Below are 19,782 nucleotides of genomic sequence, written 5' to 3'. Positions count from 1 at the left end.
CTGAATGCCAAGTCGGGGTGGCAGTGAGACTGCACACACAGGCTCTTCAGTGGCAGGCCTGAGACATGTTTACAGGGCTACTTAAGTGGGTGGCACCATCAGTGCTGCAAGCTCACTAGTGCATTTAATTTACGGGCTCTTGGTATATGGTATACCACTTTACAAGGGGCTTACAGGTAAATTAAATATGCCAATTGGGGCTACACCAATGTTACCATGTTTAGGGGAGAGGCGCATGCAGTTTAGCACTGGTTAGCAGTGCTAAAGTGGTCAGAGTCCTAAGGCCACCCACAAGGGGCAGCAACACAACAGGAGGTGAAAGACAAAACGTCTGGGGGAAGACCACCCTAAAAATGTCAGGTCTAACATCTCACATGGAAATCTTTAACTGGAGGAGTGGGTGAGTGTGTCAGTCTTATGATCAATGTCCTTGGGAACCGTGGAATGTAGGTAAAATGTTGTGGAGGGTTCAAGATTGTAATGTTATTGCTCACTCCCTAGCACCTGCCTAAAAATAAAAAGTTCCTGGGGAACTATGCAATAAAGAACCCCAGAATTATGCCAACATGCTTCTGCCCAGTATTTCAAGACTGTTGAGGTCTGGGGAATGCGCCAAGACAATGTGTCCCCTAACATCTCACTGCTAGGGCCAAAGGTCCAACAAGTCACCATACTCAAGACAACAGTGAGATGAGGATGGGTTGCAAAACTGGCTGCCAAGATAATGCCTTGCCATGGTGGAGATGTATAGATATGCCAGGTTAGTGTAACCAGAAATACGCTAAACATGTACATTTGCATGTGTGCGTGAGTGTACAGGTGTGTAGGTAAATGTGCTTGTGTGTTTTGTTATTTGTGGATGAGCAACATTTGTCTACTAAAGGAAAGCTTTCCTAATGTTGTGTTATCCTTCCTCCACTTTTAAGTCTCAGCTTCAATAAGTCTCTGGGTCTTGCCAGCCCTGCACTTGTACATTGTTAAGGCTCGCACATTGGCCCACTGAAGCCTGTAGCCAGCTGCATGCCCCATCTCTAGATAGTACAGTCTAATATCACATCACCAAAGGCAAACAAATTAGTTTGTTGAGCCAATACCATTGGATAGTCCTCAGAACAGCCACACAGGCGGACTAAATTCACGCCTGAAGCACTGGAAGGTATTGTAGGACTGGCCTACATTATGGCAATTCCAGAGAGTGTACTGGAAGGAGATCTACTGATGCCTAACTGTATCCGGAAGCTCTGAACAGCTAGGAAATTAAGGGTGTGCAAATCTGAGTGCCACCCAGATCAGGGTGTGTGTGAAAGTCGTATAATGTACTTTTGCATGCTTTTGTGTAATTATGTGAAATTGTGCCAAAATGATGCGAAATTATATGTAATTACATGAAATACAAATTCATCACTTTGCAGTAAACCTTTTACAACAAATTTAGTGTAAATACGCAAAGTGGCGTAATGGCATTAATTGGCATTATTTCAAGGATTCGCACGCCAAACGCAACATGAAATTCCTGAAATAACGCAAGTGACACCAGCATAAGTGAAATGTTACCCAGGGAATGATCAAAAGGAGGTTTGTGATAATTAAGTGAAGACATCAAAGTTCAGATAGGAAAATCCCTGAAAAGACGCCATCTCTTCCGGTCATCTAATTCCAAGCTCTAACCCTAAATGAAACCACAACTAGAGCCCTCTAACAAGAGTTTGTGATGTCTCCCTAAGCCTGCCACAATTCCTGTTGCCGAGGGGGCCCTCTGAAGCTCCTAAAGCAGACACCATGTCAATGTTTGTTGCTGTTCCCTTACACTCCTGGCAGGAGGTGTCAGTGAGAGCTTCTTCTCTACAGCAGTCATCCAGAGGTTGACCAGGGCAGCAGCATGGGGCTGCAGTGGTCTTAGCATCACTGCAGTCTTCAGCCAGTGATGACGTCAGCAGGGCATGTACAGTTGTGCCTTAATTATATAACCTAGTAAGGCATGTCCTGAGCACACAGGCAGTCTGTCTCCTTCCCTCATTCAGTTTGTAGCAAATCAAACCTTCTCTGCAATCCTTGGAGCCTAGGCTTGTTTCATGAGTGAGTGTTTATATCTCCAGAGCAATCCTCTGCCTGGGCACAGAATGTCTGCTGAAAGTCAAATAAAACACATCCCTGGCTCATGGGTCAACTTACATCCTCAGAGAGTACCAGCTGGATCATCCTCCTAGCCACTTAAACATGCCATAGCATTTGAATTTAAGAAAAAATCATGTTTAAGTGCATCTTGCTACAACTTCAGTCTAGTTTCTTAGAAACAAACATTCATAATGTCGAGGACAGGTTACTGAAAATGCCTATTTAGTCTCTTGCTTGATTGCTTGAGAAAAGGATGACTCCTTCCACTAACCACAGTGCCACATTCTACTTCACTTGTACACTTGAAAGTTGTCAAGTATCTCTTTAAGAGGGTCCCAGTTAGGTGGAAAAAACACAAAGGGTAAGAAAAAACTTGGAAATCCTGTAGCTTTTGATTGAAGATAAAGATTCATTCTTATATTATTAACAAACTCCCCTTGACATCAGAGAAGAAGAAAGAGCCAAGCAGTAATATCCAGAAGTTGGTCTAGTAGAAGGACCAGCTACAAGAATTAAAAATCAGTGACAAATAAATAACAAGGGGCACAGAATGGAATTCAGAATATGCGAATGAATGAATTGTGATGCATCCATTACTTGCAAATGACTCAAACATTCATCGTACATTACAGGAAGAAACTATGCTTCATCTTGAATTGAGAATATTCAGATACAATTATATGGACAGGCAACCATTTTGTAAAGAGAGATTATCAGGCTTGCCCACACCTTCTTTCAGAAAATCTGATAGTCCATCATCATGGAAAAGCTAGAGTATAACAGAGTGATTTTAATGATTTTGTTGGCCCTGGATAAGAAATATTTTAGGAGTCCATCTTCAAAACAACTTTGAATTTTATTAGCCATTTTCTCCTAATTGAATGACCATGATGCCAAACAATATTAAATTATATCTTAAAGGCTGAGATAGAGAAATAGTATGAAAGAGTAAAAGTTCGTTTTCCCAGGACCCCTTGAAAGGCAGGAACCCCGGGCAATTGCCCACTTTGATCATGTCATAAACATTTCTGAAATATAAATCTTTCAACGTCCTTTTCTCAGCGCTTATGGTGCCGGTTTGGCATACAAAGAAGAAGCTGAATTTTACACCCTGTGCCCATTGCTCTCCTTCATGCCTAATTTTCCGGAACACCCCTCTGGTTGATCACAAGCAACGAAACACCAGTGTGGTGTAGCTGACCAGGATGTTAAACCACATACTGAGTGGGACATCCTGCAACTTGTTGCCTGACCGGGTCTCGGGATAGATGTAAAATACTGTTCTCAGAGTTCTGTTACCATGGTGATGACAGTATCTCCAAGCTTTTATGATTTAACTCAGAATCTTTCAAGCTTCGCTCCTCTTTCACACCTTTTCACATAAATGCTGCAGAAAGGCTATTGGCTATAAACTTTGAAGAGTTAATGGCTCCTTCCAGGCTACCACATGTGGACCTCCCAATGCGTTCTGAACAAGGTCTGGTATGAACAATGAATCTTGAACTGTTTAAATCATAATTTTGTGACTTAAGAACGAGCCAGAGAACAACTTGGCTACAATGACCTGTGAAAGATGGGAGAAAGAAGTGAGGTGAACAATTCAGGTGAGGGTACGGGGATCTCAGTTAAATATTGGCTTACAGGGTAAAACGTACCATCCCATCAGGAAAAAATCCCCGCGGCTCAGGTCAACGGGCCTTTGACTTGTGATGAAATTAACCAGGAGCTGTACATCAATTAAATAATCATCACAATTTCAAGTATTGTTTTTAGCCAATAATTAGAGTTGGTTTGAGTTTAAAAGCTTTATTTATCAGTCTTTCTAATATTGCATCTTTATTGAAATCAGCATGTAATATCATCAATATTAATCACTAATCAATATATCAGCAGAAATGCATTAAACCTGTTCCATTTAGGAAAGAATCCCTACTCTACGATAAAGGATGGGCGCTGAAAAATGAGAAAAAGGTGTCAGTTAGAACTCATAAATAGCTCCATGCAGAGAGGTTACAGCATAAAGCTTCAGAGTTAAGTATCAATCATCAACCAAAGCAGAACTTCCATAAAGAGAGGTTCAAGAAACTCAGTAGAGTCTCAGAGCAGCATAGATTCAGGCCAATGGCTGTAGTGACAAGAATGAGCCTGGAGAGTCTCCCCTACACTAAGAACATGCATTATCAGAGAAAATACTATCTGAGCCATTGCAACATGTTTCTCCATCTTTCTTTAGTACGCCAATCAGCTTTTGATGTGTTTATAGGAACAGGAACATTTTGTCGTATCGCTCCATAGAAACAACAGTCCGTTGACAACAACGTTTAAGTGAATCATTTTTATTCAATGCTTTGTATAAATCCATTAGGATTCTCATGTTTAACTTTCCTTAAGAAACTGCAATATCATGTTTAAACTTTTACATCTCTCTACTGACACACAAGCTTCTTATTCATGAAATACACTAAATCTTTATATGATTAGAAACATTTTGCAGAGTTAAGCTAAACATTTTAATATAGTTATTGTGTTTTATGAAAAATATGCCTATGGGAAGGTCAAAACTAACTTCTTTTACATTAAGTCTTTGATTTCACAGCATGTCAGTTTCTCAGAAATTAACATTTCACATTCTTAATCTAGGCCAGCTTTACAGGAAAAGGCTACTTCACTACATGTAATGTGACAGCCTATCGTGTTTGCATGAATTTAAACATTACTTTTTCGTCTAAGGCCTACAAATTTTTAACAGTTTTATATCACTTTAGCACATGCAAGGGGCAGGAGTGACAGTTAAATTAGGGCCTGATTTAGATCTTGTCAGTAATGGTCCCGTGGTCGAATTTTCAACTGAAAACCTGTCCACCGCCATGACGGTCCACCCGCCCTATTTAGATGTTAACAGGGGCATAGGCAAAAGACCACCGATGGACCACTGTCACCGGCAAGAATCTCCACCTGCGTCGACTGCGCCATAGGCAAAATCAATTAATGTGGGGCTTCATACATGTGTGTGGCTTGGTCAATGGCACAAGATGACAGAACAGGATGGTGCATTGAGGTTTCCTCGATATGGCACATTTAATTTGAAAATTATTGAGAATCTAAGGAGGGTATTGTACGAGATGAGACCTGCACAATATGAAGCACTTAATGCTTGCATCACATTGCCTGTTGCCAAAGCAAGCAGTTGATAGGCTAGGCAGGGCATAATTAAGGCTGTACTTTAAAAAACAAACTGCGTCTTTTCCTTCATCTACTCTGTTTCTCTGGATGAACAGTGATAAGCAAAAAAGAGATATTAATAGCACCATGTTTAATTTTCCCACCCTTTAGGTAATTTTTGCAAACAGAAACTCACTGCATATTTCTACACATTCTCAGCCACAATATGTTTTTTAAATTGGTCTTGTTATCTGATTTGAATCTATTTTTGCAACTGTTTTTTGTGTGTTTAATTTATCACTAGAGTTTCAGATTTTATTCTTCTTGTTTGCAAACATGTTATTACTGTCTTGTGAAAGAGCACTACATCAAGGATTTTGGTTGTTTTATGGGAAGGGTTATGGTGTGACCATGTATTATCAAAAATCAAGTAGCCCCTGTCATACATTATTTGGGTGTTGCAAGTCACGCTGGAGTTCCACAACCTTATAAAGGAACTTGACCTTGAGCCTCATTCCTCTATTTGATCATGAAACTCCTCAGTGATTTGCAATATCCATGTAGTGTACAGAAGGAGGTCATTTATCCCGTATATAATAAACACTTTGAAACACCACCAAGCACCTTTTTCCTAAGCACAGGGTCCTTTGTTAGTAAGGATCTTTCTACTCAGTAAGTTGTTTTTTTGGTGTAGGAAAGAGAAAATCTTTGAATGAGACAAAGTAGAAAGTATTTCTTTTGTGATTCCCCTTTAAGCTTTGCCCCCTTCCACCATAACTGACCTGCAGTGTACTTGACAGAGTTTGATAGGCTGAATTTACTAACTGCTTGCCAGGTTTTGTGCAGGTTCAACAGGATCTAAGGTGATTTACAAATCACAAATGGCTATTTTCATGTGTAAGTCCAACTTGACCAAAACTACATAGTCTCAGTTGTAGACTCACTAAAACTTATCTTCATATCCACATTTGGTGTAAATCTGGCCGGAGGTTTGTGCTGTAGAAGTGAGAAAAACATTACATATTCATTTAATAATTCAAAGAAGGCCCAATTTTGTTAGCGTGCTTTACACGTGGGAGATAAGGTTATAAGAGTGATTTGAACCAACATCAGGGAAAACAAAGAACGAATAAATGAAGGTAAGGAATTATAAAAAGAAGGGAACCAGGATAGGGTGTAAACAATCTAAACTAGAAAGACACAATCAAATGAAAACTTATAAGGAATCAATGGAGGAGTGTCCTTATATCTCTGCAGAAGATGCAGTGATATAATGATCAAAAGGGTATAAATAGAGGCTTTTATAACATCAGGTGGATTACTGTATGCAAGAAGATATATGTTGTTATCTTGTGAAAATGGATGTAAGAAGGAAATCCCAGGGTTGGGAGGTCAAAAGGAGGGAATGGATATTGAAACTTGGACCTGATGAGAAGTTTCCATGGAAGAGAAGAAGTTTCACCTGAGTGATAAAGTTACCCTCGAAGTACATAATTCGGGGCGGGGGGGGGGGGGGTCACATTGCCGTAGCACCTAAAGGAAAGCATTGTTTGATAATGCATACCTTTTTGGTAGCTTCATGTTCTAGTATTAAAATTTCACCCTTTGTTTCCAAGTTAATAAGAGATAAGGAGGTGCACTACCTTGTAGTTGTTGCCTGCCCTCTTGTAGAAATGTGTATAATCTGCTCTGCTTGTAATGCGTTCTGTGCACACCTCCATTGTCCTCTGCTCGGCCAGTGTGTGATGTCATGGAATGCTGGTGAGTGACTGGGGGAGTGTGACAGAGAGAGTGGGCTGAGCAGAGAGGATGGTGCTCTTAGTGGGATTTCCTTATTAAGTAACTTGTAACTTATCGTGTAACATTTTAAATAAATGTACAATCTCTATCCTACATGAATTGGCTACTTGCCAAGAAAGAATCTATGAAAACAACCCAAGTGTTTGCTTCTAGAGGTAACAAGTACAGAGGGAGCAAAAGGTATAGTTTCCAGAGACAAATTGAGCTGCAGATGGAACATTGCCTTCAATGGAGAAAGGTTTAGTTTAGAAAGGCCTTCATTGTGGATTACACTTCCTACGCACAGCCTATGGCCATACACAGCAAGGGTTGGCCTCAGGGCTTAAAGGTTGGAGGACTGTTGCCATGTTTCATGGTCATTGACTGTGAACATGTGGCAAACTTTATGGGCTTATGCAGATTCCGTAGACATGATTCCAGTTCTGCTGAATCGTTCCATGGGTTTTCAGTCTCTTTGCCATTCATGGACCTTGGGTGTGGTGCTCGGGCTGTTACCTCAGCCTGGCAGAATCAATTAACCCTGCAGCATGATCACCTTTTTACAAAAACAAATATTAGGAAAAGTCAATAGGCCTTATGTTTGGGACCAATTGTTTTTGCCAATGGTTTTTATCAATGTGGTACTGTGGAGCCAGATATCACCATAATTTAACATCTTCTTATTCAGACAAAAACAATTTTTAAATGCTAATTTCTTGAAAACTACTGAACAAATCCACGCCAAGCCAATCACAGCATGTCCCTGCCTAAAAATCTAGCTTGATGCTAAGTTTGTTGTATTTCCTCCAGAGGTGGGAAATGTGTCAGGAACATTAACACCTTGTGTCCCACCTGCAGTCAGCCCAAGACAGGACTAGTTACAGGGAGTAATCAAAGTATATGACAAACGAGTCACACTGATTTGTTTTTGTCAGAAACTAGGACAACTCATTTTCACATTTTCTGTGTCATCTTGCACCGTTCATTACCCCTGAGGCTATGGTGACCTTCATGTTGCTTTACTACATCTTGTTCATTATCCTTGGTATCAGACAACAGTCCTTAACTCTGTGATGTTAAAGGATTTAGAGCTGAACCGCAACATATTTTTGACACGAGGTTCAAAGCAGGATCACACAATGGCAGGAGAGCTACTCTTTTGTAAAGGACTGAATGAAGACCTAAAAGACAGGTTAGCTCAAGTATTAAATAAGCTTACAGCCGGTGACGAGTTACTAGATCTAGTCTTAGAGATGGTTCATAAATTGGCACAATGCAAGGGTGAAAAACAAGCATTTGCAATGCAATAGGTCTTGCATTTTACTGCGTTAGAGCTATTGGCATTGTAAATTCAGAACTGGACTTTTCTTGCCACATAAAATGGTCATCCCTCCCTCATAATTTCCTCTTTTCCTGCCATATAATTCCAGTGGCCCAGCATTTGACTAAAGAACTTCCATTTACCTTCTTCCTCTATCTTAAAACATATATAATTATCATATAAACCTTTATCAGAAATGAAAGTTTGGCATTAGAGTGTAATGCACAAAACACCATAACAACAATATCATTTTGGATGGATTGGAGGATGAAAGGAAAGAGGGAGTCGGGAGTAAAGATGGAGAGGCAAGTGGAGTAGTAAGGGTGTTATAGGACATGCAGTAAGAAAGGAAAATGGTTGACTGGAATTTCGGTAGGAAAATAGAGCAATGATTAGAGCTGAGTGGGGTCCGTAGGGCTCCGGGCCCCAATGCCACTGCACCTGTTGATCCATTATTAACTAGGCCTCAGCAGAGAAAGCGGATGGGGCAGAAAAAGAGAAGCAAAATGAAAATAACAGATAAAAGGACGAAATAGAAGGGGTTCCAAAGAAATAAAAAAGAAAGAAGAAAATGAAAGAACAAGAAAATTAAAATACAACTACAAGAAGAAATAGAGCTAACATGTGAGACTAAAGAAAAAAGGACGAAAGCTACTGAACAAAAGATAAAGAGGAAAAAATAATGAAAGAAGTGAGAAAAAAAAGAAAAATAAACATTAGAGAAAAAAAGAGAAATGGTGAGAGAAACAAGCAGCGAAAACACCAGGGCATGTATGTACTGACACATTTCCCACAGACACAGAATGGGAAAATCACTTTGACACTTCCTGTCCCCACAAGTAACTTGTGGCTTCTACATACTGATGGGAAAAATAGAGATTTATAGTAAAAAGTGAATTGACCGTTAAAGATAGGAAAAACACCAGAGAAAGGAAGGAAGAAAGAACTAAAAAAGAAACAAAGCGAAAGGACGCATACCGAGTCAAAGGAAAGAGCAAATCAAAAAGACAAAGAAAGAATGAAGGGAAGAGAAAAAAATAGTGAAAGAATGAACACGTGGTGAAGAAAAAAGAGAGGAATGAAACAAGGAAAGAAATAACCAAGTTTTTGTGAGTTTGAATGTGGAGGTTGGAAGAGGAAGAGGGAAATACAAAAAATGCAGCAGAGTAGAAATAAACAGTTGAAAGAAAGAGCAGCATTGTAGCTTGACCGTTCTGTATTACCTACGCAGAGACATTCCAAACTGATAAAGACTTTTTAGGTCGAGGACAGGCAGCGCACATGTGCTGTCTCTCGACATGCAATCTACTTCTGTAGGCTTTTACTGCCCCCATCCGTTGCATTCATTCCCTGGCGTGTCCTTCAAAATTCCTTTGGTTTGTTAGGTAAATGATTTACATTTGTCCCTCCTTGTGGCTGTTTTGTTACAGTCTTGGAGACTGACCCTGTTACATGGATTATTGCACAGTCAGCCTTATACCTTACTGTTGGTGCACTATTTTTTTCTTTTGCCACTCCAAGCTCCGTGGCAGTTTGTTGTTTCTTCCTCTTCCTGTTTTGGGGCATCTCGTTGTTTCTTTGCGGTGTCTCTTCCCAATAAAGCCTGCAAGTTGGAGGGGGGGGTTCTTTTTTATTTACTATTTTTTTTGCAGTTTTATATTGCACGAGCTCGACCCGAAGATTGGAGCGCTTTACATGAGCACAGTTACATTACACAAGGACACATTTATATTTGGTAGGCACAGGGAGATTGAGGCATTTGCCCAGAATCATAGGATTTTGAGATGACTCCGAGACTCGAACCTGATTCCCCAGCTCCAAAGTCACCAGCACTGACCTTTATGCCACATCTCTCCCTGATGCCGCTCTCTGTGTGTGATGCTTGTATTACATTAGTTTAGCAGGTGAAAAATATACAAACTGGCACCTTTTAAATAGAAAAAACACAAGGCAAATCCTCAACATTGCTCTCCCTGGCACAGTGGGACAGCCTATACCTTAATATTCACTACACCCAGGAAACACACCTGATAATGCTTTGTGGGGCATTCCGTTTACAACACACACATTTTTGCGGTAGGTGTGGTGATCCTAGGACAATGGGACCACCACCTAACACTCAGCACTTTCTGTTCAGGTCATCTTCTGGGCCCCCATATTAGGTTGAGGTGGGCCCAAAATCATAACCTCTCCCACCATTCAATGTCCTTTTAAGCTCTCTCATGGCTGGGACGTTTGTTTTGCAGCTGGGAGTCGGTTGTGTTTTAAGGGCCTTGTTTGTAGAAATGTTCTACTAGGCCTGCTCAATCTGAAGATGTGTAACGCACTATGGGCCTGATTCTAACTTTGGAGGACGGTGTTAAACCGTCCCAAAAGTGGCGGATATACCACCTACCGTATTACGAGTTCCATAGGATATAATGGACTCGTAATACGGTAGGTGGTATATCCGCCACTTTTGGGACGGTTTAACACCGTCCTCCAAAGTTAGAATCAGGCCCTATGTCATCTAGGGGCTGAATATATGGTTACATTTGTAAGTCTCTCTGCCAGTTTGTTTTCATGTGGTTATGCCGTCTTGGGGCCGACTATATGGTTACATGACCATGTTTCTTCCAAATGCTATTTTTTATTGTGGTGCCCTCTAGGGGCTGTTCTGACCATTACAGTCTAATGCCAAGTGTATGAAAGAGTTCACAAACACAAAGTTTATTTCAAATAAAGATTTTATTGGGTTTACATGATGATTGCATATGTTTTATTGATCTCTCCTTAATCAATAAGGACCTTGATTCATGCTAACGTAACATCCGTATTGCACTATGCATGTTTGAACACTCTTGATATCTTTTGGTGGCCCTTCTAGAGGGTCACCAGTGGTTGCACAATGTCGGCTATGGTATGTTCCATCTGCCAATGTATATTTGCAAATTATAGTGTATAATTTAGTAGTGTGTGTGAAATGAATGTACTTCTCCTTTTTTAAAGAAAAATTACTGACTGGCCAATAATTTATTGAGTGTTATAATTGCGTGCCAAGGGTTGGTGATTCCTATTACACACCATCTCCCTTGAGTAGGGCTTAGACTTCTCCGCCTCGCTACCCCCTGAAAGCCAAGCGCTACAATGGGGTGTTTGGTTCCCACCGGAGGACAAATGAGGAACTATTACTTGTGCTGGCCACACAACTAATTGCCCAATTTCCAATATTGTAAGTACTATCTGGCGTTGATACAACCTGCAAGTCGGAGCCAAACAAAATAAACTGTGTGCGCAAATCCAGTTTTAAAACCAACTACATTAATTTGCATACTACTAATGCTTCTTAAAAATGTTTCTTTAAATAAATACTTCTCAATGCAGTGCTGTCCATTAGTGTTGAAGCTTCCACCTTGAAGACAATACATGTTGTTGCACCCAGGATAATGTGCTGCATGGCTAAGTACTTAAAAGGTCCCAAAGGCGAGACCTATTGCCTATGACAATGTTTGTTTATATTACTGCTGGAAACCCTACATGATGTACTGAGTTGATGTGGCCAATAATGTAACCCTGTTTGATGATGTAATATTGGTAGTTCTGGGTGATTTTCAGTGGGTATAAGTAGCTCCTATTACAGAAAAGGTTGGAGACCCCTGGTTTAAAGTGTACATTGTGAGGGGCGGGGGAGCCACTTTCAGTGTCGCTCTCTGTCCCTGGAATGCTTACAGTCTGTGTGTTTTTTGTCACGGGTAAGGTGAGACCTCTCACATTTGTGAAAGGTTTTCCACTAAGATTTAAGGTTGGGGTGTTTTTGAAGTACAAGCCGTGTACCACTCGTTTTTCTTCTTTCCGGGATTTATTACACTCTTTCCTGGCATTAACTATATCAGTAATGTCCTTGAAGATGGTCATTGAAGTGACCTCTGCTGTACACGGTGACTGATTCATCTCTGCAGCTTTAAAGCTCCAGGGAACTCGACGATGAGGATTCTAGACTCACTCAACATCTTATTCAGTATCAACTGGTGATGCTCCAGGAAGGGGAGGGACACATATGGACCACATATTGGCAGGTGCGTGGGATAACATTTTTCTTACCATCTATTTTTAACAGACTTTACAAAAGCATATAGAATTAAGTTACATACATGCATATTTTTATTGGGGTGATTGGTGCAGGTCAGTCAGCTGATGTAAAGCTTTTTTACAGTCAAAGCTTTTCAGATGAACTTGTGTCCTCCCGGTGGCAGGAGACTCAGAGCTGTGCCTCTAACCTGCCCATGGAGAGCTGAGGAAAGCCACAGGCTGTCACAGAGCCCCTAGGCAGGCAGACCAGATTGACTCCACAAGGCTTCAGCTCTGCCAGAGGGCAGTGATTTAAACCCTCCTCAGCTGAGAGCACTGCAGCTCCCTCTCTCTATGTCCTTTAAATCTTCCCACTGATGCTGTGAGGGACTGGCCCTGACAGGTGGAGAGTGATGTCCATTTCATCAGTGCTTGTTTCAGCAGTGGAAAGGGGGTCCTCACAGACCAGATGACTTCATACCACCAAGGATGAAGTGCTCTAGTCAAGGGCTTTTCTTTTTCAGCTGTGCCGCTTGAAATGGATCGACTAAAGTACACCAGTACTACAGTTCCCATAATGCATATGGATATTAAATAACAATTCAGGATTAAGCACAACTTCTCTTAGAGTCTAATGACAGCTAGAGAGCTCTGAAAGTGTCGAGGCTTAATATTTTCCCTGAATACCATCTAGTAAGGGGAAAGTTCTCTTTAAGGCTTCAGGTGGGGGTGAATGGTATTGGGGTGGGGGTTCGCCCGAGAAAATGTAGAAACAGAATCAAATAGTGCATTTTAAAGCATAATTCTCCCAAAGGTTTGCTCAAAATTCAAAGGGTTTGACAGGCTGGAAGGTGAATGAAGCCTGATGCTCCCTTGGTTGTGGGCCTATTTTTTCCAAATACGCAGTGGGTTCACCCCCCTCTTAGGAATACTGACATCCACTTTTACAGCCTACACGTTATGTAATGGGTGCCGAACTCCCACTTGCCATGGGTGTCTCCTTATGCCAAGAATTGTACACAGAGTGCCAGAATGTTTCCTTTGATACCATCCATAATCATGGCTGACTCATAAGTTAAAAATTATTTGGGGTATGTCAAGGCCAGTATGTTGTCATAGTGGTCTGCTCTCCACTCCCCCAATCTGCAATGGATGTCTTCACTAATATAAATAATTACCTCCGATATGGCAGCAAGTGTATTTTTCCACATGTGTGCTAAATGTCAAGAGTTATCTCAAGTGGGCCAGCACCAGCATTTTGTCATCAATGCATCTGAGAGCCACAGTTTGGGCCTCGTTACGACCACTGTTCAGACCGTGAACAGCGCGATGGGTACTGGTGCACTCTACGCAGTGCAGCATTGCCACTGGCTCAATAATGAGCTGGCGTCAATATTGTAGGCTAGTTCCCACTGGGCCAGGGGGCGGAAACACCGTTTCTGCCCTCTGACCCAGCGGGAAACTCATAATAGGGCCCACAGGAAGGTGGCCGCACTGGCGTTAACCTGACCACGGGAGTTTGGCAGACGGACTTCTCCATCCGCCAAACTCATAATGACCCCCTTTATATCCAATATTCCAAAGGCAGGTGTACCACACAAATACAATTGCACTCATGCTCACTAGCATTCACTGACTCACTGACTGACTGCCTGACTGACTCACTCATCCACTCACTCCCTCACGTACTCACTCACACTTATTCTTACTCACTATGCTCTCTTGCGCTCACTCATCATCACAGTCCCACGCTCTCATTCTCACTCATTTACACTAGCTGTTACAAATTGCCCCTTATCCTCACTCACTCCCCATATTATTCACACTTAGTAACTTTCATTCACACTCCCACTCACATAGCAACAAACACACACACTCACACACATGCTCACATATTTGCAAGATATGAAGTTTTCAGCTTACTTTTAGGCAGTGCTTAATTTGTAAATAAAACCGTGCCGGTGCTCAAAGCCCTCCTCTTAAACATGCGGCTGCTGCAATTAAATGTGCGAACACAAAATACTGAGGCAGAGTAATCCTGAAGCCATCTCGGGCCTCTTCAATCCATTTACAGGCACTCCCTGTCCCTTCAGCTCACTCCCGCAGCCTTCTGCTTTCTCCCATTGTGACGCTTTTTTGTTGTTCTCTTCCTCCGTCTTTCCCATATGTGCCTTTTGCTCGCAGTAAATGCTTGAGGCAGAAAAATAAGCGCCGGTCCTCAAAAATAAGTGCCGATGCTCTGCACCGGAAACAACAAGCACAAATTAAGAACTGCTTTTAGGTGTCTGAGCTGCTCAGCTGTTAGGTGCTCCATAGACCTATGGGGCAGGAACACAGCTCCATCCATCTCAAGCACTATAGCATGAAAATGAAAGCTTGGGCCTGCACAGCATGTAGAACCAGGGCCGGCTTTAGCACTGGCAGCGCCCAATGCAACAATCCTTTTTGGCTTCCTCCCATGACCTCCTCCTCGGATTCCCTCACTATCACCTGGAAAAAGTACCCCACATTTCCCCATAGTCCCTCACCCACATGCATTTAATTTGTTTTAAAGCGCTGGTAAAGGCTGGCTTTACTAATCCACTTAACTATTCGCATAAAATACAGATCTGTTCTTTGCAGCAGGCACATTAATCCTCTGCGCTACTTTATGGCGATTCAAAGCTGCCACTAGACAAATCTCCAGCTCTCTCTCTAGCAGGAACATTAATCACAAGAGTTATCGTAACATTTTTGTTGCTTCCTGAAAGCTGGACACACAAGGAACTCTGCAGCAGGTGCTTTTTAATCGTATATTATTGCTAAACACAGCGCCCCTCCTGAGGTCAGCCCCCCCCTTCCAGGTCAGCGCCCAGTGCGGCTGCACCGGTCGCACCACCCTAAAGCCAGCCATGTGTACACCATCCTGAAGCACTGCACAGGCTCAGACTTTATGTGTCTTGCTTTTTCACCCCATCTTCTACCAAGTCATCACAGGGTTAAGTGCAACTGATGAGACTCTCCACCTCCCCAACCTATGATGAGATGAGAGAGGATGAGGTGACATCCTGATGAAGGTGCAGCCCAGGGCTCTTCAGGACGTAAGTCTAAAGTGCCCAGACATCCCTTTACAGATGATTCTGCAGCACATCACTAATGAAGTGGCACCTTGGCATGCCAGGTTTCTGAGGGCAGGACTCTGGTGTCATTAGCCCTGGCACCTCTATATGAAGTCTGTTGGTGCCCTTCTGCTCCTGCGTGACCCATCAGACAGATTCATGGCCCGAAGCTGCTGTTTCAGCAAGGCTCTGCTGAGGATAATCACTGTGTTCATTGCTAGACCAAGATCTGTGACAGCTGCAACCATTAACAAGCATTGGTAAAGCCAATAGGTCTCACCAATGCAAGAACTACTGGCTTTGGTAATGTGTTTTAGACATGCTGTACACCATTGTGACACCTGTTCAGCATGGTTAAAAGTAAGTGGCGTTGAGTGGAGTGGGGTAGAGTGGAGTTGAGTACATAGGGATAGGGCAGAATAGGGTTGATTGGGGTAGAGCGGAGTGTGTAGAATTGAGTGGGGTAAATTGGAATGGAGTGGAGTAGATATCAATGAGGTAGGTTGGAGTGGGGGAGTTCGATAGATTGGTATGGTAGATTGGATTGGGGTAGTTTGGGGTAGAGTGGGGTAGAATGGAGTGGCATAGATTGGGGAAGATTAGAGTGGTTAGATCGGGATACATTGGGTTAGAGAGGAGTAGGATATATTGTGGTAGATTGGAGTGGAGTGAGGTAGATTGGGGAGAAGTGGAGTGGGTTGTTTTGGCGTAGATTGGAGTGGAGTGGGGTAGATTGGAGTGGGCAGATTGGGTGGATTATAGTAGGGTAGATTGTAATGGAGTGAGGGTAGATTAGGGTACATTACAGTGCACTTGGGTAGATTAAGGGAGTGAAGTAGATTGAGGGAGTGTGGTAGATTGGAGTGGTGTAGGGTAGATTGGGGTGGGGTTGATTGGAATGGGGTGGAGTGAGGTAGATTGGGGTGGAATGGAGTAGATTGGGGTACAGTGGTATAGATTATAGTGAAGTAGATTGTAGTGGGGTAGATTGTAGTGGGAAAGTGTGGTAGATTGAATTAAAGTAGATTGGAATACAGTCAAGTATATTGGGGTGGAGTGCGGCAGATTGGTGTGGAGTGGGGTATATTGGAGGACGGTAGATTGGAGTGGGGTAGATCGGGGTAGAGAGGAGTGGAATATATATTGGGGTAGACTGGAGTGGGGTAGATTAGGTAAGAGTGGAGTACAGTGGATTGGGGTACATTGGAGTGGAGTGGGGTAGATTACAGCGGAGTGTGGTAGACTGGGGTGGTACAGATTGGGTGGGTTATAGTAGAGTAGATTGGTGTGAAGTGGGGTAGATTTGAGTGGACAGGGGTAGATTGGCAGAACAGATAGGAGTTGGGTATTTTAGAGTGGGGTAGATTGGGATAGTTGGAGTGGAGTGGGGTAAATTAGAGTGGGGTAGATTGGAGTGGAGTTGGATAGAGTGATGAAGGGTAGATGGGTTGGGGTAGATTGGAGTGGAGTGGATAGACTGGAGTGGGGTAGATTAGGTAAGAGTGGAGTACAGTGGATTGGGGTAGATTTGAGTGGAGTGGGGTAGATTGGCAGAATAGTTAGGAGTTGGGTATTTTAGAGTGGGGTAGATTGGAGTGGAGTGGGGTAAATTAGAGTGGGGTAGACTGGAGTGGAGTTGGATAGAGTGGGGTAGGGTAGATGGGTTGGGGTAGATTGGAGTGGATAGATTGGAGTGGGGTAGATTGGGTTGGAATAGATTGGTGTGGAGTAGAGTGAGGTAGATTGGAGTGGGGCAGATGGGAAATTGGAGTAGGATAGCTTGAGGTGGAGTGGGTTGGGGTAGATTGAATAGGGTGGAGTGGGATAAATTGGGGTGGAGTGGGTTATGTTGGACTGGAGTGGAGTAGATTTGAGTGATGTGTGGTAGAATGGAGAGAAGTAGAGTGGGGTAGATCTGGCAGATTCAAATGGAGTGTGGTAGATTGGGGTAGAGTGTATTGGGATAGATTGAGTAGTTTGTGGTAGAGTGGGGTGGGGTAGATTGGGGTAGATTGGAGTTGGCTTGATTGGTTAGACTCATTAGAGTTGGGTAGATTGGAGTAGAGTCCAGATTGGAGTGGGAGGAGATAGACTGGGGAAGAGTGGAGTGGGGTAGATTAGTGTGGAGTGAAGTGGGGTAGATTAGGATGGAGTGGGGTAGATTGGGTGGATTAGAATAGGCTAGAATGGAGTGGGCTAGATTGGGGTGAGGTAGAATGGAGTGGGGTAGATTGGAGAGGGACGATTGGAGTGAGGTAGCTTGGAGTGGGGTAGATTGGAATGTAGAGGGGTAGACTGGAGTGTAGTGGGGTAGACTGGAATGTAGTGGGGTGGAATGGATTGCAGTAGATTGGGGTAGAATACATTGGAGTGTGCTGGACTGGGGTAGATTTGAGTGGCAATAGTTGGTGTATAGAGGGGCAGACAGAAGTGGAGTAGATAGAGGTAGATAGAAGTGTGATAGAGTGGGGTGGGGTAGAGCTGGGTGGGTTAGGTTGGAGTAGGGTAGATTGGGGAAGAGTTTGGTAGATTGGAGTGGAGAAGATAGAGGTAGATTGGGGTGGAGTAGTTTAAGGAGGCGTAGATTGGAATAGGGTAGATTAGGGAGGTTTACATAAGGGTTGGGTAGATTGGAGTAGGGTAGATTGGGGTGGGGTAGATTGGGGTAAGGTAGGTTGAAGTGAGGTGGATTTGGATGGAGTGGGTTAGACGGGGTGGAGTGGGGTACATTTGAGTGAAGGGTGGTAGATTGGAGTGGGGTAGATTGAAGTGGTGTGGGGTAGATTTGGGTAGAGTGGAGTGGAGTGTGGTAGAGTGGAGTGGGTCAGATTGGAGTGGAGTACATTGGAGTGAAGTAGATGGGGTAAATTGGAGTGGGGTATATTGTGATAGACTGGAGTGAGGTACATTGGAGTAGAGTGGGATAGATTGGAGTGGACTGGAGTAGATTAGAGTAAAGATGATTTGGATAGATTGCATCAGGGTTTAGAGTGGAGTGGGATAAATTGGAGTGGGGTAGATTGGAGTGGAGTGTGGTGGATTGGAGTGGAGTGGGATAGATTGGAGAGCAGTAGATGAGGGTAAATTGGAGAGGGGTGGAGTGGGATAGATTGGGGTAGATTGGAATGGACTGGTGTGGAGTAGAGTAGATGGGGTAGATATGAGTAGAGTTGGGTATTTTTAAGTGGAATGTGGTAAATTGTGGTGGAATGGAGTAGACTGGAGTGGGGTAGGGTTGATTGAGTTAGATTAATGGGATTTGGGTAGATTGGAGTTGAGTGGAGTAAACTGTAGTGGAGTCGCTATATTGTAGTCACGTAGATTGCAGAGGAGTGGGATGGACTGGATCATAGTGGAGTGGATTGATGTAGATTGTAGTGGAGTTGGGTAGAGTGGGGTAGACTGAAGTGAGGAAGATTGGAGTGGGGTTGAGTTGAGTGGGACAGATTGGGGTGGGGTGCAGTATTTTAGAATTAATTGCGGTGGGGTAGATTGGAGTGGATTGGGGTAGATAGGAGTTGAGTAGATTTGGGTAGATTGTAGTGAAGTGGGGTACATTATAGCAAAGTGAAGTGGGGCAGATTGGAGTGGAGTGGGATAGATTGGAGTGGGGTACAGTTTAGTGGGGTAAGGGCTGCGGAGTGGCATAGAGTGGAGTGTTGTGGAGTGAGTGGCATAGATTGTAGTGGCGTGGCGTTGAGCGGCATGTTGTAGAGTGTCTTAGAGTAGAAGAACATAGAGTGGAGTAGCATAATGTATAGTACAGTGGAGTGTTGTAGAATGAAGTGGCGTTCCATAGAGTGGAAGGGCATAGAGTGGAGTGACCTAGTGTGGAGTATACATGGTGTGGTAGTACACTGCCATTACAGGCAACATATTTTCAACTGAAATGACTATTACATTTGCACTGAAATACGGTTTTCCTACACACAAACTATAATGTGTGCACATCTAATCACCTAGTGAATTGATATGTTTTTGATTGCATTCAAATATTTATTTCCACCACACTTCAGAACTTCAAAAACATGTTAATTTATACTAATTGTGATATATTCTGCAACATCAGCACAGTTATTTTTTGTTGTTGTGTGCATTAAAAATAATCCTCCACTCTCTCCTCTCACAGGGGTACTCAGCAGGATTGTCATTTAAATTCTCTCACTTTGAAGTCAGAGAAAGAAAAGTAAACACTAAACCCAGTGGAAGACAGAGCGTGACATTTGACTTCTGCCTTAGAATGCAAAGCAAGTGTGACAA

Source organism: Pleurodeles waltl, chromosome 11 (assembly GCF_031143425.1).
Source record: "Pleurodeles waltl isolate 20211129_DDA chromosome 11, aPleWal1.hap1.20221129, whole genome shotgun sequence".
Taxonomy (NCBI): Eukaryota; Metazoa; Chordata; class Amphibia; order Caudata; family Salamandridae; genus Pleurodeles; species Pleurodeles waltl.
Note: the sequence above shows the minus strand (reverse complement) of the source record.